Below are 23,213 nucleotides of genomic sequence, written 5' to 3'. Positions count from 1 at the left end.
CACAAGAGTGTGAATCCTTTTGAAGAGGAACGGGTTGATTTAAAAATTTATACTGTCTCCTTTTTTAACTAAGGATACAGAACTTCAATGGTAGCAACTGCTCTCTTAGATGCCCTATAACAAAATTTCAATGTTCAAAATTAAAAGAACTTAAGTACTGGTTGCGAAACACTTTTTGCTATGGAAATGAGAATTGTGGAATTATTTGATATTTTTATGGTACGCTCATTTGCCACATGGTCCTGATTGGCTATGCGCGAGAGCATAGAGCAGTGGTCGCATCGTGTTGGGCGGATAAGTGAGATTTAATGTGTGTGAGCAAGTCAGTGCACGGAGTAGCGTGGGTGTGCGATGGATTTTGGCCGATGCACGGCCGTAGTATTTTGATGTGCGATGATGGACGCCCGCCAATAGTTTCATTTAATTAAATTGTAACAATTTTAATGTAAATAGCCAAGCTTGGGGACCAAGTTACTTTTTAATATTAATGGCCCCAAAGTGGAGTGTATCAAGCTAAATTTTTGAGCACATGCTTTTTGCTAATACATAAATACATGCATGAGGAAGCGTGCTGACTCATGCATAGGGGGAGATCGAACCCAATCTCTTTGTCGTGCATAGTTGCTATATTTATCTCCCTCTTGTTTATTTGCAAAGCTTGAACCTATGGTTATGGAGGTTTATTGACAACATTGGTATCAATGAGAATTATGTCAATGAGAATTATGGAATTATTTGATATTTTATGTGATATTTATGGTACGCTCATTTGCCACATGGTCGTGTGATTGGCTACGCACGAGAGCGTGGAGCAGTGGTCGCTTCGTGTTGGGCGGATAAGCGAGATTTAACATGTCTTGTATTTTTGGTGAGCAGATCAGTGCCGCATGGAGTAGCGTGGGTGTGATGGATTTTGGCCAGTGCACGGCCGTCGTATTTTGATGTGCGATGATGGTCGCTCGTCCATAGTTTCATTTAATTAAATTGTAATAATTTTAATGTAAATGGCCAAGCTTGGGGACCAAGTTACTTTTTGATATTAATGGCCCAAAGTGGAATGTATCAAGCTAAATTTGTGAGCACTTGCTTTTTGCTAATACATAAATACATGCATAAGGAAGCGTGCCGACTCATACATCGAGGAAAATTGAACCCACTCTCTTTGTCGTGCATAGTTGCTATATTTATCTCCTTCTTGTTTATTTGCAAAGCTTGAAGCTATGATTATGGAGGTTTATGGATATCATTGGTATAAGAGCATAAGGACATAGCTATTAACCACTATTTTTCCCTCTCTCTTCCTAGAAATTTGTGGAAGCCATCTATCAGCATATACCATAGAATTGGGTGAGTTATTAATAATAGTCATGCCATCAGTGACAAAATAAAAATAAAAATGGCCCATCCAAACATCAGCACCATAAATTGCACACCCAAAATTTGCCAGCGTCGTTTTCTGCAACATAGCGACGACCAAGCCGGAAATTTGACTCCCTATGCTAGGCATCACAAAAATTTTAATGACACCTTAGCAACCTATACTAGGCATCAAATGACGCCTTCGGGAACCTAGACGGGCTTCGAGTCACTTTCGATTCTAAATTTGAGCTATCAGAAAAAGAATATGTAAAGAGAACTACTCGGTAGATTTGTTTATGAGCCCACCAAAATGAGAAGACAATATTTCAATGCTGGACACACTAATTGTTCTAATTGCTAACAAACCCGAGACATGAAAAATTTGAAGACATAGAGAATTATGAGACATACCTGCACACTAGAGACTAGTGCTCCAGCCAAAACTCCTGTCGATGTCTCCACTCCAAACAAGATTCCCACAATGAGAGATGTTAACATCACCAAAGCACCAAGAGGAATCATCTCTTTTAGGGAGGCATCTATAGAAATTTTCACACATGTTGCATAATCTGGCTTGGTGACACCCTCCATTCAATAGAACACAATGCTGTATACAACAAAACCACCCACCTTTCCAATAGCAGCTGTTGTGTTTCCTGCAGCATCCAGGGCATTAGTTCGCTCACGAATTCCGTGGCTCATTCCTGCCATTTTCGCGATGCCACCGGCATTATCACTAATAGGTCCACAGGCCCAAAAAAACCAATACAACAGCTCCTAAAACACCAGCACAACAGCTCTCAAACATGCAAAAAAACATAGGGAATGCTCATTATGGGATGCTTGTTGCACCTAACGGACATGTGAAGCTCAATTCAAGAAGGCCCATGTTGCCATGCAGGCAATGTCTGTACAATTGATGACCAATTCCCACTATTTGTACAAACAGAGACATCAAACATAATAAAATACCTGAGATACACACTGAATAGGCTAAAAATCACACACAAGAAGAGGGTTCCCAGATTCTGCTGTGACTGGGTACCTTCAATTAGCCTCCTGCATTTTTATAATGAACCTGCCTTGCTATGAAAGATACATTCCGATACAACCTGCAGAAGCACTCTACACTGGCAATTCTTTTATTCTATCTTTACTTGGTGTTACAGAGACTTGAGAGTCTACTTCATGGTGAAAATCGAGCAGCTTGTAAATGACACCATTCAGATGATGTGTATTATGCACAAATTAGTTGAAGATGAACGATCGAAGGTCAAGTAATGGACTCTTGTGCTTTTTGAATCATGCTGACATTTGGGCGCCTCGGCATTCTGCCCATGGCATCATTTCATAAGAGTTTATCAATAAGAAAACATATGCAAAAAAACTACTCATAACTGAAAACCAAGAGAAACTATATTTACCTCCAGCAGCAGCTAACAGCTTCTCCACACGAGCAACAATATGCTTTCCATAGGTATATTTTTTCAATGCATGAAGATGGACCCGGATGCGAGAGAGTAAGAGCTCACGCTGCTGGTCCTGGCCAGCTAGCTTTGTCATTATTTCACCCTTCTCATGAGATTTTCCGTGTTCCAGGACATGCTGTCATCAAAAAACATCAGTGGCAATTAAAGACCACTACATATCCAACACAACTTCTGTTGTTGCAAGCTCGTGCTGTCCTACCACAAGTATACAATGCTCATATAGACAGCTTTTTCTGTAGAGCAGATGATACAAACCTGCACGACATAATTGCCATACTGATCTTATGCTAAATTACAAGTAGAACGTAGAATATCCTCCATTATACCATCCTGTTTCTGCTCATCAGTACAATGTTCGAGAACCCGCTGCCAAAACAAGGTAATGACAACAAGTAAACATGCCTGTACAAGGTTTAAAGAGGTCACATAAGCATATAAAATCTACCTGGATGACTCGACAGCCATAAGGATGAGTCGAAAGCATAACCACTTGACCATAAACAGAGTAGCAAAAACAAGGTAGAAACATGCCAGCAACCCTACAGAACTAACTCCTAAAACATCAAATACCGGACCATAAGTTACACACAGGCACGACAAGCACAATACCTTTTGTATCACACGATAGCCATGCATTTGAAGGCTCAAATTCAAAACACGGCCAATCAATTGGTTTGCAACTTACTCTTACCAAGAGGCAAAAGCGTAAACATGCTCACAATAAAAGAAACAACAACAAATGTGTCGAAATCCAGCAAATTAGTGAAAATCTTGCCAAGCTTTTCATTATGAAAATATCGAGTCTAAGCCAAGAAGTATAGAACAACATATTGGCTGAAGCAATTACTTTTTCCAAGATGTTTTCAATGCTGTCCAACAAATCATCAAACCATCAACAACTAAAATACGAATTGCAAAGACCAGCATACTTATGCAAAATGATCATAATCCATCACATACTCTCCTTGCTTTCATATCTTTCCACATGTCATGAACATATGCCCAATCCACATCATTGACATCTGGTCCAAGAAGTGAAATTCTCATCAATGCCTCAAGAGTCTTTACATCTAAACATTGGCGTTGATATGTCTTAATGACATTTTGCTTATGGAATCCTCGCTCACATGAAACTGATGAGGCTGGTATCACCAACATGATTTGCCAAAGCTTCATCATGTTTGGATACGTGTTTTGCCATTCCATATTGGTAGAAAAGACACGCCAAGCATCCATCATATTCATACCCTCACAACCATAATACAACACATCTGTAAATGACAATAACTCATTCCTGCAAGCCTGCTTATCCACAAGAAACCCTCCAAATCTGTTCAACAATTCATCAAGCCATTTGGTTACCTTCTCCTCCCTTTCTGAAGTATCACGCGGCCTTTTTGCATCACGAGGATAATATTGTGGGCTAAACAACTTCACATCATTGAACAAAAATACATCTGGAAATCTTTCATTTATGCAATCAATGACCTTTTGCACAAAACTCTTTGCAAGATCAACACAAGTCATTACATCACCTGCAAAGGGATCTAAGGCAATCCCTTTTTTATCCTTGCCTGGAATTCTCACATAAGAAAGCGCATGTGCATATATTTTTCCCTCCTCATTTACATGTTGCAAAATTCCACTTTCGGTGTCAGACATGAACTTCTTGAGGTACAGACTACCTTTTCCAAACTCTTGCAGCAAAAACTTTCTCCTCAACGAAGCTATACATACATCAATACATGTACTAATGGAAGACATGTCAACAATATCTGCCTGGAATTGCTGGCTCAACATGTTCATGTCATGCAAAACATCGGCAAGCATGTGAATGCAAAAAAGAACCTTATATGTTTTCAGCTTTGCATACTAATCAGGTGCACCTTCTTGCCAAACGCTAAGAATTGCAGGCATTAGCTGTGTTAATCTAATCATGACATTACCTCTTGCTAACCATCTTACATCATGTATTTGAAGCACCTCAAGAGCTTGCAGATTCATCTCCTTAAGCAAATCTTGAAACTCCGAATGTCGTATGCTAGAAGAAGCTATCCAAGAATAAACCTTGTTAGCAACCTTATCAATATATGAAAGACAACGAAAATGTTTTGCTGCATCTGCAAACAGCAAGAGCTTCCCTATGTGCAATACAATGAATGCTTGTAAGATGGGGAATATCACGCTTCAACTTTGCTACCAAACCTTCATTACAACCAAGCATGGAGCTATCGCCATCAGTAGAGCAATGCCCACCATGCGATGCTTCTCAAGTCCAAATTGAGCCAACACTTTACTCAATTCATCATACTTGGTTTGTGCACAACCATCAGCTACAGGAAGCAGACGTGCAAACTCTATTTTGCTCAATCCCTTTCCATTCAATGGTATGAAGCAAAAATATACAATCAAATGTTTCTCCATACCTCTGTCTGTTGATTCATCTAGTGTAACACCATAAAAAGGACTCTGTAGCAATTCAGTAAGATGACGATTTTTTATGTATTCAGAAATGCAAAACATGAAGTCTTTTCCGGCTACTCTATTTGTGTAAGAAGAGTAGTCATTTCGTTTAGGCATGCTTTCCAAACCCAAGGCATAAGCAAGGTCACATAGTTTCTCATACTTCCTCAAGGCCAGGTCTTCTCTTGCATTGAAGTATGCAAGTTTCATAACTGTTATTACTCTAGAGGTATTTCTACATGTCATCACTTCCATGTGTGCAGGCAATTGTACGCCACTCTCACTACGAAATCGTGATGCAGCCCATGCATGTTCTTTAGACTTTCTATGCTTTCTAATTGCACTCAACATAATCGTCTTGCAGCCATTACCTCTACCCCAAGGGCCTTTTAGTTTGTACTGCTCACACCCAAGGCATTTTCATAAACTCCTGTCCCACGGACTGTGTGCTTAAGAAAAGCATACTTACGTGTCCACTCTTGCCGAAACTTACGTATTGAACCTTTCTTCTCTGTTTGTGTTGCTTTGCTCTCTTCCGTGCCTATCGAAGTCACATTGAGAGCTTCCTCTTGAGTGCTTTCTCCCAAAATCTCCAAATCTATACCAAGCTCATCCTCAAACTCCTTTACTTCTGGATCATCATACTCGTCATCATCCTCAGAGTCTCCACTGGAACCAAATAGCTCCTCCATGACTTCTTCGGTTACCTTTTTCTTTTTCGGTCTCTCTACATTCATAATATTATTCACTCTCTTGTTGCCAAAGAATTGCACAGTAGGTTGAAACACCTGCAAATATTTTAACATTGTACATTAATGACCAACATAAAACCCAAATACTAATGATTAGCACAAAAGCATATCAAAATCAATCAACACAACTTGACAACTAAAACTAATAGCATGTCAACTTACCTTTTCACATTTGCTGCTATTAGCCATGCCCTTGGATGTTGAGGGTGCACCAAAAGTAGTAGACACAAACATATTGGGAACTGCAAACAAGTAAGATGAGCCATCAATTTGCTTCCAATGTCTTTGTCTCTCTATCTCTCCACGCATACACAATTCATGAGAGTATTAAGAGTGTGACTTAGGAAGGAAGAAAAGGTAATGGAAGAGGGGACCTGATAGTCAACTTAGCTATACTCTTTTGAAAGGGGCTTCGCAATAAAGAAAAAAACATTGATATAGGAGAGGTATAATTAATCTAAGATGCATCTATTTTAAAGATTTCAATTGAGAGCAGAGATACACTTTGAAAAAGACTCATTTTGCTGATATGTTTGAGGAATTTAGCACTCCATTAAAAGGGTTAGACCATTGGTTTGAAAAGTGTATAACCTTCCATAAAGCGAGTCTTGCAACCAGTATTAAATTCAAAGAAATTAAACTCACAAGACGTAATGATGATGGGACCTTGGCGGTGGTGTGCACTGTGGAGGGAGCTACAGGCGGGAAAGGAAGGCCATCCGTGAAGGCGGCCGCACCGTATAGTTGCTCCTGAGTAGCTCTGCCTGCTTACATGTTGAGGCGGCTGCACCGTATAGTTGCTCCTGAGTAGCTCTGCCTGCTTACATGTTGATACCTCTAACGAGTTAAAACGTTATACATGTACAAAAGAAAGCACTACATAACGCAAACTCCACGTACCCGCTAGAGCTGCTCTGGACGTGCAGGCGGTGCTACCTTTTCTTGTCTTTCTTTGCTCCCGCACTGCTGCGAGTCACGACTCACCTCGCTGCTTTCTCCCTAGTGCAGGATTATTGGAAGGTTGAACCCTAAACCGGTCGATCCCGGCTTGTTTGTGTCCGCCCAACTGTAATGGCCGCCCAAGCATAGTTTGTAATGATAGTCCCTTGAAAGTTGACGCCCGTCACTCATAAATAATGTTCTATAGCAATTCAAATAAAACTTTTGATATTTTTTGTTGCTATATTTTGATACATATGTGCTAATAAAGAGCCTCACTAACTTTATAGTGTTCAATCCAAAGGAGCCTCCATGATTAAGTAATAGATGAGATTATCTGTCTTCTCTTCTATTGTGAAATTTATGCATTTTCTCTTCCGTGGAAAGATATCCTTATGTGTGAAGGTATGACTAAACAAAACCTTTTACAAGACTTCTTTGCTCTTTCCAAATCCTCAAGCTAGTGCTCATGCAAATGTTTAGGAACAAGGTTCAAGCAACAAGGTCCTATTTGCTTTTCTACGCATAGGCAAAATACCATATATTAATGCCAACCTTGAAAATTTTCTAGCTCTTAGCCTTGCCCTTAACAATCTTGTACCAAACACTTCAAAAGAAGTCAAGAGTGGCGAAGTTCTGATATAGCAAATTTTCATCTTGGAGGATGCAAAATCCAACCCCACTATACACCATTGCCACTAGCCCCACATGCATTGTATCTGTTTTGTCTTGTGTAGAAAGATCATCTTGTATGCTTGCATGTGAATTGTGGTTAAAACCCACATTGTTTTATGAATCTACAATTTTACATGACTTGTAAAAAAACTCTGGACCAAGGCTTATATTTTTGAAGCTTTAAAAACATGTTTGGGCCTTTCCTCTATATGTAGATCCTTAAAATAAGCAATGTATTCTTTTCCCTTGTGGAGATAATGGTTTTTTTTATTTTACACTAAGTGCACATACATGCTAGTGCTCGCGTATGCACACCCATGCATGCATGTACCTCTACCAAAGGTTCTCTTTCTTTGTCATCTTAATGGATGAACATAGTATAGGTATGGTCACACACACACACACACACACACACACACACACACACATATGACCATAGTATAGGTATGGTCATCTTAATGGATGACCATAGTATAGGTATGGTCACACACACACACACACACACACACACACACACACACACACACACACACACACATATGGGCATGCACACCTAATAAACATTTAGCATAGGATGGTATTCATATAATGATGGTATGCACAACTAATAATAAACACACAAATAGCATATGATGATATTCACAATGTGTATACATTATACTTTATTTCATCCTTATCACATAAAATGATCCAAGTTGGTGGTATGTTTTTCATGTCTCTAAAGGAGCTTGAGGACATGCTAATGAGAGGACATGCCAAATGGGCCATTGCCAACCATTTCCAACTATGGATGATGAGGGCCGCAACATGAATCAAGTCATCCATCTTCCATAGTATGAATGTGGAAATTTAAGACGAAGCCATTGAAGACCTTTATGATCATCACCTATACTAAAAAGAGAAATCCATAAAGTTAAGATCAATTTTTTAAACGTGGCTTAATCTTTTATTTTGCCTTTTTCTCAACTTCACTAGCACTATTTAATATTTGATAATCATGAAGTCTAAAATAGAATAAAACTAGTTTGATTTGCATAATAAGATGAAACAGAATTCAAATAAATGTTTTTTTGTCTAAAAAAATCCTTGCCATTCCTAAGAGCTACAATAATCCTTGCAATATCCATGGTAATAGTCTTTGCGTAAAACCCAAAAACATCCAATTTGAAAAAAGAATTACAAAGGAGAAGAAACTCTTCCAATCAACTAGAAGAGTCATTGGACCTTTTGCTTAAAAATATCCATTGTTTTCTGGCGCAAGTGTCCATAATTTTTTAACTTAAATCCATACACAAGAATTTCTATATCATGCAAATTAAGCATGTCCACATGTTGACGAATTACACTTTTCTTTCCTATTTTGCTTTGTTTAAGCATCTCTAGATCATACTTTCTCTTGAGCACGGATAAGTTTTGTACCAATACACATTTCTAGACTGCGTGTTGTATACAAAGAAAATAAATTTTCTTTGTATACAAAGTTGATCCAATGGTTAAATTTAAGCATATTTTGATATTAAGGTAGGTAGGTATATGGAGTCTATGGCCATAGAAGAGGTTTATTGAAGGCAAAGATGTCTCTAGATTTAGATAGAAATCCAACAATCCAAACAGTCAAATTTTAGACGGTAGTGAGCACTACAATTTATCACTTTACTTTATTTTGATCTAATAGTTCGATTGTGAGTTATAGTCTTTGCAATTTAAACATAGTTTTTAGTCTTTGCAATTTAAACATAGTTTTTAGTTTATAACAGTTAAATTTTGAGCCATGAAAATGATAATAGTTGTTGGTTTGAAAAATTAATAAAAATTTGGATTATAGAATCCACTTTGTTGATTCTGGAATCCAAAATTCCGTGAGAAATTGACATTTCTATCGTGATAATGAAATTTGCATCCAAAAAAAGAGAAATTTTGGTCCATAATAATTTTACTTTTATTAGATGAAACATTTAGTCCATCGATGGAAAACATTTTCATCGACGTAATTTTTTTCGTTGATGGAAAAAATTTCCATCGATGAGAATTTCGATTCCAGAATCTAGAATCTGAATTTCCATTGATGGTTTGAATTTTTTGTCGATGAAAATTTTTCCCATCAAAAATTTTGTTGAGAGGAAAATTCTGTTGACAAAAAAAATTCCGTCAAAAATTTCATTGAAAATTCCGTCAAAAATTCCATTAACGAAAAAAAATTCAGTCAAAAATTCCATCAAGGGAATCCAAATTCTCATCAACAAATTTTTTTTTGTCGAAAATTTCGTCAACTTTTCGTCAAAAATTTCATTGTGATGAAAAAATTTCCGTCGATAAAAATTTGGATTCTAGAATCCAAATTTTGTCAACAAAATTTTTTTCCATCAACGAAAAAAAATCCGTCGAAGAGAATCCAAATTTTCATCGACAAATTGAAATTTATGTCGTCAGATTGAAATTTTCATTGACGAAAATTTGGATTCGAGATTCTAAGTGAATTCTAGAATCCAAATTCTCATCGACGAAATTTTTTTCCCCCATCGACGGCTTTTTTTCATCAATGAAAATTTTTATCGTCGAGACGAACTAATTTTTGTCTTATAAAAGTGAAATTTTTGTTCATTATGGATCAAAATTTCTCTTTTTTTGGACAGAAACTTCACTCTCATGATAGAAACGTTTGTCTTTTGGATTCTAGAATCTACTTTCTCAATAAAGTGGATTCTATAATCCAAATTTCTATCAATTTTTCAAAACGACAACTGTTGTCATTTTCATGGTTCAAAATATAAATGTTATAAACTAAAATTTATGCTTTTGCAAAGACTATAACTCTAAATCAAACTCCTAGATCAAAATAAAGTAAACTAATAAATTGTAGTACTCACCACCATCTAGAATTTGATCGTTTGGATCGTTGGTTTTCTATCTAAATCTAAAGAAATTGTTTCTTTCAATAAGCCTCTTCTATGACCATGGACTCCATATACCTTCTTATCTTAATATCAAATATATGCTCTAATTCAATGATTGGGATGAAGTTAGTTAAATTCTTGTAGAAGAAAAAGCACATTTTTGTAATTCTAAGTAAAGAATGTATTATAGATTACAGACATGCATAAATTATTAGTAGTTTTAAAGAATATTAGATCTTGTCATTGACCTTGTTTTTTCCATTTTGTTATTTGACATAAAAAGTGAAAAAAAATTCACCTTTAAATTAGCAATATGTACATTTTTTAAAAGAAGTTTGAAACTATGCTTATTTTGTAAAAATTATACAAAAGTTCTCTTTAATGTCTCCAAAATATTGTAAAATTGATCAATATTTAGGATTAATGAAAAATCAAGATAGCCTGTTGCAAACGACTACTCATGACTCGTGAACATTTTTCATGACTCGCTGTTAACACACAATCGTCACTTTCGTAAACCATTTGTTACTGCACACACTAACACTTTTAACAACACTCGTGCACCCACTTTTCCAAATAAAAATATATCTAATGTGGCTAATGCCAAGCCAAATGATGTAAATTCAAAGCCCCAACTTAGCCACAATAGTTTGCACACACCACGTGCTGATTCACAGCACAAATATCCCGTCTTTTGTTATAATAAATGCCATACGCTGCAATCTCAATGCCCTGCTAAGCTTCCAAAAGACAATCCTTCATCGGCAAAACTCCACTATATTGAAGAGGATAGTGCTATTGATGATCTCGACTTCACTCCAGATTACACTGAAGATGCTCTTCAATTCAATTTGAACAACACCGAATCTATTGATCCAGGTATGCCTACATGCTTTATTGCAAATGAAAGGTCATATAAATGGTTCTGAAGTATGCGTTTTACACGATGATAGTAGCTCACATGACTTCATCTCAAAAAGACTTGTTAGGAAACTCCAACTTGAAACTTCTCCTTCTGCTTATAAAGTTAAATTTGCTTTTCAAGGAACTAGGTACAATGGCACATGTGAAATAAAAGATCTCAAAATTTCTATTGGTCCTTATAGGGAAAAACGAAATTTTCTTATTGCACCTCTACACTCCACATATGTTATTCTTGGTATGCCATTTAGACACCAACATAATCCACCACAGATTGATTATCATACACACACGATGTCTTTCAATTTCAATAATCAATATCTCTCTTTATCTAGTCACTCTTCTCTTGAAATGTTTCCACTCATCTCTCACACACAAGCACGTCGTGCATTGAGAAAACATGAGAAAGCGTACATGATTTATGTTAATGAAGTGGAAATGAAAGAATCCTCTCTTTCACCACAACAACAAAAATTTCTTTCTTCATTTAATGATTGTTTTGCAGATGACTATCCTCCCCATCTACCTCCTTCTCGTGGTGACTTAGACCATAAGGTAGAGCTTCTTCCAGGCATTCAACCGCCTCACAAAAAGCACCATATAGACATGGCCCTTTGCACCAACAAGAAGTGCAACATCAAGTAGTTGAATTGCTTGACAAAGGTCTCATTAGCCCTAGAAGTTCCCCGTTTGGTGCGCCTGTCTTGCTTGTGCAAAAAAAGAATAAAACTTTTAGGATGTGCATAGACTATAGAGCACTAAATAAAGTGACTGTTAATAAGAACCGCTACCCAATCCCTAGAATTGATGACCTATTAGATAAATTGAAAGATGCAAGTGTATTTTAGTAAAATTGACTTAAAGTCTGTGTATCATCAAATTCATATGGATCATGCTGATATCTTCAAGAGTAATTTTCGTACACAATCAGGACATTATGAGTTCGTTGTGATGCCCTTCGGTCTCACTAATGCTCTTGCCACATTTGCACGCACGATGAACAATTTTTTTATAGATTATCAAAACTTTGTGATTGTTTTCTTTTATGATATTCTTGTTTTTCTGAAGAAGAACACAAGGATCACTTACGCATTGTCTTTGATTTGTTATTACGAAAAAATCAATTATATGCTAACCCTGACAAATGTTCTTTCTTTCAAACTGTTATGGAATATCTAGGCCATATTGTATCGGTCGATGGTATTCAAGTAGACCCTAAGAAAGTCCAAACCATTCAAGAGACTAGCCTACTCCTAAAAACCCCCATGAAGTTAGATCTTTTCTAGGCCTAGCAGGTTTTTATTGCAAGTTCGTAAAGAATTTCTCACTCCTTTCTCTCCCATTGACTATATTACTTCGTCTCGCAAGAAGACAATTTTTCGATGGGACGACAGTTAGCCGAAACTTTGAAGTACTTACTGACCCATGCACCTGTCCTACAACTGCCTGACTTTGACCGTCCTTTATTTTTAGTTGTCATAGATGCTAGTGGATCTTGCATAGGCATAGTCCTCATGCAAGATGACCATCCCATAGCTTATGAGAACCGCAAGCTCCAATGAAGCAAAGTATAGTACCTACTATGACAAGGAACTTTTGGCTATTGTCCATGCCCTAAAAATATGGAAGCATTATCTTATGGGATCTGAGATACTCATAAAGATGGATCAACAGGCTACTAATAAGCACTTGTTAACCCAATCTTTAATATCGGATCGCGATATCCAATGGGCTTCTTTTATCCAAAATTTTCACCCTATGATCCAATATCAACCACCAGGCCGCGTTAATGTAGTTCCATTCATTTGATAAACTTAAACATGCTTATTTGAATAACGTGTTTGCTATTCAAGTGCAATCTTTTGATGCCATGATTGACTCATATGTTGATGATCCTAATTTTTCACCTGCATGGAATGACATACATGCTAACAATTCTTTGCAACTAAATTATTATTCTTATGCAAATGGATTTTCATTCTTTAAAAAAGAGACTTTGCATCACTGCACCATTTAGAGAACTAGCCCACAGCTAAGATGCAAGTTCCTGCATATATGGGACATAGAGGAATTCAATCCACATTAGCTGCATGTAAAGAATATTTCTTTTGGCCCAACATGAAACATGACGTTGCAAAATTTATGTCTTAATGTATTGTTTGTCAAAGAATTAAACACCATCATGGTAAACCTAGGGCCTTTTAATGCCCCTACCTATTCCCAAAGGTCCATGGGAAGAGATTTCAATGGATTTTATTACTGGCTTGCCGACTACCTCCTCTCATAATGACATGATATGGACCATAGTTGATAGATTTAGTAAGCAAGCATACTTTGTACCTTGCACAAGAAGACCTTGTCTACCCCCCCAAGATGTAAAGCTATTCATTAAGACTATCTTTCCTCACCATGGATTTCCCAAAGTCATTCTCTCTAACCGAGATGGCCACTTTTACAGTCATTTTTGGGTTGCTTTATTCAAGAACTTAGGTTCTAAAATGGACTTTACATCCTCTTTCCATCCAGAAAGCAATGGCCAGACTGAAGCTACCAAAAACGCTATTATGGATCTTCTTAGATCCTACACTATTGACCGACCCTCTAATTGGGATCAACATTTTCCTTTACTTCAATTTGCTTATAACAATACCCCCCATTCGGCTACTGGTTGAGCTTCCTTTGAAATTGTGTATGGCAAGAAACTTCCCATTCCTGTCTCTAGCATTAGTGATGTTCCAGCTTGCTAATACTTTAGCTTATGACCATGCCACTATTTTAGCTAAAGTCACTGAATATCTTAATCAAAAGGACAATTGAAATACACCGCTCAAGGCAATAAGAAACGACAACTAATGAAATATAAAGAAAATGATCTAGTTTGCCTTCGCATAGAGAAAAGACGCTTAAAGAATATTGCCAAGCATTCTAAGATCAACTTGGCTCCTAGATATTATGGACCGTTCACAATTATCCAACAAATCAATGAGAATGCATTCCGCTTGGACATTCCCATTCATGAGAAGATACATAACTCATTCCACATTAGTTTATTGAGACCCTTTAAAGGCCCTACTCTTATTAACCCTGTTATTGATAATCCACCTCTCCTCAAGGATGACTTTGAAGTCCTAGTACCTGAAAGTATTATAGACCATCACTACAAGGAAAAGCGACCATAGGCGCGCTTATAGACATGTTTTGACAATGTGCTTTAAAATGTTACGGGCGCATTTATAATTGCATCTAAAATCACGTCTATAGACACGCATCTATATGCGCGTTTATAAGCACGTCTATATTGATATAAATGTGCTTATAGACATGTATACAGACGCGCATATAGATGCGTAAATAGATGCCTTTATAGCCTTTGTTATAGACGTGCTCTGGAATTTAAATTTTTTTAGAGAGCTACCTCTGTAGATGTACAGCGTTTCTACACAGGTAGCTCTCTGGTTTAACGTTTTGCTTACTAGTACATAGATGAATCAAGATCAACAAAGATATCAACATAAAAACTTAAATTAAAGGTAGATATGCACAAAAAGATTTGTGAACACACTTTGAATATTGATTAAAGAAGATGAGAAATTACATTTTATATCCAAAAATTTATCCATACATGATCGTAGCCACATAAGGCTTGAATAAAAACATAGATACATAAAGAAGATGAAAAATTTCATCTTATATCCAAGAAATTGTTCATACATGATGGTAACCACATGAGGCTTGTTCATACATGATGGTAGCCACATGAGACTTGAAAAAGAAACATAGTTGCATAAACCAAAACTATACATGAAGAAAAACTACTCGGAGGAGTCATCACTCTCCGAGTCATCTTGTCCTCCTTCTTGTGCCTACACAAAGTGAAGATATATATAAATAAAAATAGAAAGTATTATAAAAGTCAAAACATGTTTTGTAAATAAAAGTAAAAAGTAACCTACATTGGTGTTCTCCTTGCTCGATTGTATTGTTCGTCGGAGATGATCCCTTTATCGTGAAGGTATATATACTTGTGCCTACACAAAGTGAAGATATATATAAATAAAAATAGAAAGTATTATAAAGGTCGAAACATGTTTTGTAAATAAAAATAAAAAGTATCATCTGTATTGGCATTCTCTTTGCTCGATTGTATTGTTCATCAGAGATGATCCCTTCATCGTGAAGGTAATCCCATGTATCTCCTCTACTGTGGTGGCAACGATGGTATCCGATCTCTGCTGGGGTAGGATCTCTACCCACAATGTCATGCTACATCACAAGACCAACATTATAACACAACTCAAATAGAGAGAATAGAGAGAAAAGACATGAAGTTTCACTATACATATAAACTCGGCCTCCCATGATGCACGATCTCCAAATCCAAAGTACGATGATCCATATCGCTCCATTTGTATTCACTACGCTTCCCTTTGTTGCTGGTTCACTACTCCTTCTTCTTGGCTTTCTTCCACTCATCCTTATGAGCAATAGATGGCTTGTTATGTCCATTTTGACCGGCATCTATTCGGGCTTTCTCCTCCTTTACACGTCTCCTTACTAGATACCTCCTATTCTTAAGCATGTCTTTGATTTTGTGTTGCGGCCATCTACAGTTAAACCTTTGGTTCTTGATTAGGATACTTCTTGTGGACAGCTTTAATGCAATCATCTACTAGGCTCTCCCTTTACTGCTTAAAATGTATAAAACAGTCTTTATAATGTGCAAAAACTACTAGGCGCGCAAGTAGCTTACCACCTCCTTCCCACGAGAGTCATCAACTATGCTGCCCACATCTGTGATATCATAATATGATATATCAACATGATGTGGTTGTAACTCTTAAGAACTATCCCCACCTCCAAAGAAGTGCCCTAGGCATCCTCTATCTCCTCCACTCTCAGTGCTAGTGCGGCGTGAGGTACGACTACCACTATCTCCACGACTACCGATGGCTACCACTCTCATGAGAGCCATGATGACTATGAGGTGTCACATCTCCTGAAGGTGCAGGTGTAGGAGATGCTATAACACTAACTGAGGCTGACAGATAAGGGGTGAATGTAAAGGTAGGTGAAGTGCCTAGTAAGGGTAAAGTGCCTGGCAAGGGACTCTGTTTTGGCGGACCCGATGGTAAAGGGGTGCCTGCTGCATAGGCTGCTAACTGCTCAGGGGGGTGGGAGTCAGGCTACATCTATACAAACAAACAATGATTTTATATTCACGTGATCACAACTTTTTTTTTTGTTAATAACATGTGTTAACATGTTATTAACATGTTCACATGTTACCGTTCACAAAATAAACAGGTCACTCGCCATTTTGGAACCCCTGAAAAGCTTGGCTACACATGGAAACTAGCTAGTCACATGTTCTTATGTTACCATCTTCACATAACAGTAGGTCAACAGCCACCTAAAAATATCTTAAAGTCCTGGAGAAGATAGTTTTTTTAGGTCCTTGTGGAAGCTTTGTGAATATAGCATGTGATCACAAGATTTTTTTTGTGAACACGAGGTTTTGTTAACGTGATCACGAAATTGTGAAGACGTTAATGAAATCCCTGCAAACAAAGAAAATACTAAAAAAATATTATGAAATGAAGACTTTCCGACTCTTTAAGTCAATTGACCTTGGGAATTATCTCATTCTTCAAAACATGAAAAATAAACAAATATTAAGAAAGCATGTAAGCCGTTATGCAAGATGAGAATCATCTCATTCTTGGTACTATACGTTACGCAAGCCGTTACTATGCAAGCCTTGCATAAAGCATTATGCATTAGGACTTTGCATAAAGCACTATGCATAAGGCCTTAAGCATGAGGCCTTACGCATAAAGCTATGCATGAGGCCTTATGCATAAAGCTATGCATCAGGCCTTAAAGCTATGCATAAGGCCTTATACATAAAGCTATGCATGAGGCCTTAAGCATGAGGCTTATGCATAAAGCTTATGCATGAGGCTTATGCATAAAGCACTATGTATAAGGCCTTAAGCATGAGGCCTTAAGCATAAAACTATGCATGAGACCTTATGCATAAAGCTATGCATGAGGCCTTAAGCATGAGGCTTTAAGAATAAAACTATGCATGAGGCCTTATGCATAAAGCTTATGCATAAATCACTATGCATAAGGCCTTATGCATAAAGCTTATGCTCCATAAAGCACTATGCATAAGGCCTTATGCATACTTTTATGCATGAGGCCTTATGCATAAAGCACTATAACTATGCATAAGGCCTTATGCATAGTTTTATGCATAAAGCACTATGCATAAGACCTTAAGTATACATGAGCATTATGCATAAAGCTTATGCGCAAACCTATAAAACAAATCCCCAGCACCCACCAAGGGTGCAATAATAATAGAGGAAAGAGAAAAAGATATGAAAGCACTTACTTTTTTTTCGTAAGAGGATTAGAGGACCTACAAAACCAACAAAAGGGTGAGCAAAAGATTAGTAAAGCTTATGCGCATAAAGCGATGCATGAGGCATTATGTTTAAAGTACTATGCATAAGCTTAAAGTACTATGCCTTAAGCATAAATCTTAAGGCATAAATCTTATGCATAAGGCCTTAAGCATAAAGCTTATGCATAAGGTTTATGCATAATAAGGCCTTAAGCATAAAGCATAAAGCTCATGCATAAGGCTTATGCGTGCATAAAGCTTAAAGCATAGGGCATAAAGCCTATGCATAAGGCTTAAGCATAAGGCCTTAAGCATAAAGCTTAAAGCATACGGCATAAAGATTATGCATAAAGCTTATGCATAAAGCATAAAGCTTAAGCATAAGGCCTTAAGCATAAAGCATAAGGCTTATGCATAAATCTTAAAGCATAAGGCATAAAGCTTAAGCATAAGGCCTTAAGCATAAAGCATAAAGCTTATGTGTATAAAGCTATGCATAAAGCATAAAGCTTATGTGTATAAAGCTATGCATAAAGCATAAAGCTTTTGCATAAGGCTTATGCATAAAGCATAAAGCTTATGTTTAAGGCTTATACATAAAGCTTAAAGCATAAGGCTTATGCATAAAGCTTATGCATAAAGGAGGCATAAAGCTATGCAGCATTAGGCCTTATGCATAAAGCTATGCATGAGGCCAAGGTTACGCATAAAACTATGCATGAGGCCTTATGCAGCATGAGAGCTTATGCATAAAGCTTATGCATGAGGCCTTATGCATAAGGCTTATGCACAAGGCTTATACGCAAACCTACAAAACAAATACCCAGCACCCAAGGGTGCAATAATAATAGAGGAAAGAGAGGAAAGATATGAAATCACTTACCTCTTTTTTGTGATGTTGAAAGAGAGGATTAGAGGACCTACAAAACCAACAAAAGGGTGAGCAAAAGATTAGTAATGCATACATACAAACCAAGAAAATATTAAGAAGATTAGTAATGCATACATACAAAAGAGTAGTAATCAAATATTAAGAAAATATAATAAACAAACCAAGAGGCCTACCTTGGTTATTTGTGATTTTTGAGGTAAAAATGTGTAAAATAGCCAAAAAAAAGTGAGCTATATAAACACTTGATTGTCTTTTACAAAAGAAAAATAGGGTTCAAGGAAGAAGAACAAGAGCAAGAGCAAGAAGAAGAACAAGAAGAAAAGGACCAAGAAGAAGAATAAGAGAAAGAGACTCACCACAACTAAGATATGTACCAAGGTAAACTCTTACTCCACAATCCTTTGTAAAGAAGATTTGTAGCCTAGTGATGAAGCTTGAGAGGGTGAGAGAGGGTTAGAAGCTTGAGAGGGAGAGAGAGGATTAGAAATAGAGCGGGATGTTTTTTGGTGGAAGAATTGTGTTTTGCCAAAATACTGGCAAAACACTCTTAGGTTTAATTTTTGGTCTTTTTCGCCACAGTGCGCGTCTATTTGTACGTCTATAAGCGCGTTTGTAATGCATCTAAAAGCGGATCTATAAACACGTCTATTCTCTAGAGTAGACACGTTTATAGACACATGTACATACACGCTTATAGATGCGCAAATAAACGTGAAACAAAAAAGTTTTTACACACACATAGAAAGATGAAAATTATTTATTCTTTTTTTGAATATGCAGGATGTCTTCATCAATCAGTTCTTCTAGTGATGAGGTGATGAGTCCCTTCATGTTCAAAATCGAGATGGTTGGTTGTAACAAAAAATAAAATGTATGTGTGATCGTTGTCGAGGATATATGCGTCGACAATGTAGCATACGATGAATCACATTTCAATGTATGAAAAATGGGAACCGATGGGGTCAATGGTAAGTATACTTTGCTTATATTGTAATAATTTAATTAAGAATTAGTATTCAATGCAGACTCACATTGAAATACTCGTGTGTAGGATAATGCGCTGCACCCTTTGCTAACTCATAGGTGGCATCAATCGAGAAATGGCAGAGGCTTCACAAAAAGTAGAAGTGGTGGAGGATTGGAATGATGGAGATACAAGACCACCACCCTTTCCTCATGAGATGGTGGAGGAAGAGGTTTAGAAGATATACGTGCTCTATTTGCCAATGAGCGTTTGAAAATGAAAAAGCCATGGAAAATGACCACCTTTATAATGCGGCTTCGACTCCATTTTTTGAGGGATGCACATATTCCATTCTACACATTGCTCTCGAGTTGCTCAACTTGCAAACAATCTATGGATGGAGCAATGCAAATTTGAATGCACTTCTCAAGTGAGTTTTATACTTTAATAAATTGTGTACTTCCATTATTGATATATAAGAAGAAATTATTTTTTATATTAATGTATTTGATTGTTTTGTCGATAGGCTTTTGTCAAAGATGCTTCCAAAGGAGATTAAATTGCCAACCTCAAGAGACCAAGAAGGCACTTTGTGACATCTCTTGGAGGCTTGGATTATACTCGCATCCATGCATGTATCAATGATTGTGTTTTCTTCCGTGGGATACATGTGTGACGGATCAAGAGTTTCCTATTTGTGGGTGAAGAGCCAAGATATCAAGAGGAACTTAAAGGTCTACATGTGCCGCATAAGGTGTTGCAACATTTTCCCATCATTCCTTGCATCCAACACATGTTAAAGTGCAAATCTATTACAGAGCTCATGTCATGGCATTCCTCTTGTTGATCCAATGATGGAAAGATGAGAATTCCTACAGACACTCTTGCATGGAAGCACATCACGGAAATGTGGCCAAGCTTCAAGGAATAGCTTAGACATTTGAGACTTGGATTGGGTATGGATGGTGTTAATCCTTTTGGAATCAAGAGCACCTCATATAGTATATGGCCAGTGGTAGTGGTGGTGGTGAATTACAACATTCCTCCATCCATGGCAATAAAGAAAGGACATGTCATGTTATCCCTTTTCATTTGTGGGAAACATAAGGTAAAGAATATGGATATATATCTTGAGCCCTTGATTGATGAGCTTGAGATACTTTGGAGAGGTATCCATGTGCATGACATATGTCGGCCTCCATCTTCACGAGACTTTCTCTTGAAGGCCATCTTGATGTGGACGATGCACGACTTTCCTGGTTATGGCGAGTGTTCAAGTGAGTCAAATGAGTTTCTATTCATGATGATTCTTTATTATCAATGATCATTGTATTGTTTTTTGACATGCTTGAATGTGTATGTTGTTTAGGTCTCTCCACATCTGGATACCATGCAAGTCCTATTTGTGGTCCATCATTGGTGGCATCTAGGCCAGAGAGCTTGAAGAAAGTGATATATGAGAATCATCATCAATTTCTCCCTCATCATCATCCCAAATTTGTTCGTTCTTGGATGAGAGTCCCTCCACATCCACTAAGCATGGGAGATTGGAAGGCATTATGGAATGGAGTGGAAAGTCCTCCTCCCCCCAGCATGAATAGGTAATATATCTTTGACATATAATTCCAATACAAGCTTTGATTTGAAAAGATAATCCTCTTAATATTTTTTGTTATTTGATAAGGTACTCTATATTCTTTCGCCTACCATATTGAACGAGCCTCAAAATCAACCATCTTCTTAATCTAATGCACATCTTCAAGAATGTCGCCTCTAACATTTGGGAGCACTTGAGAGGAACACAGGACTCCTTACTTGTAAGAGAGGATCTACAGAGCATAGAGAGGATGCAAAGATCTTGGCCACGAGAGGGACCAAATGGGACAACAATTCTACCTCGATCACCTTGGATGTTGACAAAGAAGGAGGAGAAGTTGGTGAAAGATGCCATTACTACATTTCGTACTCCAATGGGATGCATGAGGTGTTTAAAAGGTGCCTTCACAAAGACAAAGAAGAGAGGTGTTGAGAAATTATATGGCTTGAAGTCCCACGATTGGCACAAGATGCTTCAAGTAAGTGAAACATTGAAGTTGTACATATTTCCCTTGTTCAATCATGATATATCTAATCATGGTGTATACATGTTTATAGTTTGTTCTTCCTATAATCATTTCCAATTGTGCATCCCACGAAGTGCGAGAGACCATTTATAAGATGGGGGAGCTTGTGAGATTTGTACCTCAAACCCTCATAGCCAATTTTCTACGCGTTTTCCTCAAAATGATTGTTTATTGTTTCGCATTGTATATGTGAGCTCAAAGGAAATCGATCTATGTACACTTGACTATGCAAGGGTCATGGCGGTGGAGGTGGTTTGTTTGGTGGAGGAGACATTCCCAACGGTCAATTCTCGAAGACAACTACGTCTTATGGTTCATTTAATTGATCAGATTGCCATATGTGTGGTACTGTGCATGCTCGATGGATGTTATTTCTTGAGCGTTGTTTCATGAAGACCTTGAAGGATCTTGTAAGGCAAAATGCAAAGCCAGAAAGTAGTATGGCTGAGGGTTGGTAAGAATCACTTGTTTATATCTCGAAATACCTTGCGGAAGTGGATCCCTCTCTCCCTCACCTATGGAGCAATGAAGAAGACTTGAGGATGACCTCTCATGTTCCTCAAGGAAAGGGAAAGGCCAAAGTCATGCATACAGAGATGCATAGTAAGCTTAATACATTTTGTGTGCTTAATAGTGATGTGATGAGAAGATGGGTAGCAAAGTATGAGGATGAAAAGGCAAGAAGACAAAGTGAAAGGTCGGCATTCCGTAAGAGCCATGGACATAGTGTGCCATACACCGAGCACCTACGATCACTTCCCAAGGATCTTGATGTAGATTGGCTACATGAGGAGATGGAGAGAGTGGTGCAAGAGGAAAACATGCATATCACATTGGAGGAGTGGGAGTATGCCCGAGGATGCTTCAAAAAGGTAAACAAACTTGTGTTCTCAATCATATTTTAGTATGTTAAACTTGCAAAAAATTTCAAAGAACTAGCGCTTTTAGATGCATTTATAGACGCTAGTATAGACGCACTCGTAACTTACATGTCTATAAGAGCGTCTAATTTCAAAGAAACTAGACGCACTTATAGATGCGTTTATAGATGCGAGTATAGATGCCCCCGTAACTTGCGCGTCTATGCCTGCTTTATGTTGTAGTGCATGACCAAACAACCACCCATACTATCACTGTGTATCATCATTACTTGGTGAAGTATAAGAATCATTCCATTGAGGAATCACAGTGGATTCCTGAAACATCGCTTATCGTGCACTACCAACACTTGAATGGCATACCACTCACATTCACATCGATTCTTTTATGGACACCGATTCACCGACTAAGGCAGTGTCATAGTTCCTCCACATGTTTTGGTGCCGATTT

General features: G+C 37.5%; 1 protein-coding gene and 2 long non-coding RNA genes across 4 annotated transcripts in view; 1 reads left to right on the top strand and 2 right to left on the bottom strand.

The window, feature by feature from the left end:
• The window catches only part of LOC147617746 (uncharacterized), a 277,309-nt gene that overhangs the window by 8,340 nt on the left and 245,756 nt on the right, over positions 1 to 23,213 (top strand). The window lies entirely within an intron of this gene.
• LOC147617752 (uncharacterized) lies at positions 2,904 to 3,532 on the bottom strand. Its single transcript, XR_015262213.1, has 3 exons — positions 3,295 to 3,532; positions 3,105 to 3,215; positions 2,904 to 2,964 (listed from the first exon to the last, which is right to left on the bottom strand). It is a non-coding gene; the product is annotated as an uncharacterized LOC147617752 (long non-coding RNA).
• LOC147617751 (uncharacterized) lies at positions 3,881 to 7,122 on the bottom strand. 2 transcript variants are annotated; one of them, XR_015262211.1, is made up of 3 exons: positions 6,965 to 7,122; positions 6,731 to 6,828; positions 3,881 to 4,900 (listed from the first exon to the last, which is right to left on the bottom strand). It is a non-coding gene; the product is annotated as an uncharacterized LOC147617751 (long non-coding RNA). The 2 variants fall into 2 exon arrangements; XR_015262212.1 differs by having other exon boundaries at positions 3,881 to 4,890.

This window comes from Cibotium barometz, chromosome 36 (genome assembly GCF_041138505.1).
Source record: "Cibotium barometz isolate CiBa-2024 chromosome 36, ASM4113850v1, whole genome shotgun sequence".
Classification (NCBI taxonomy): Eukaryota; Viridiplantae; Streptophyta; class Polypodiopsida; order Cyatheales; family Cibotiaceae; genus Cibotium; species Cibotium barometz.
This window is presented reverse-complemented; position numbering and strand designations above follow the sequence as displayed.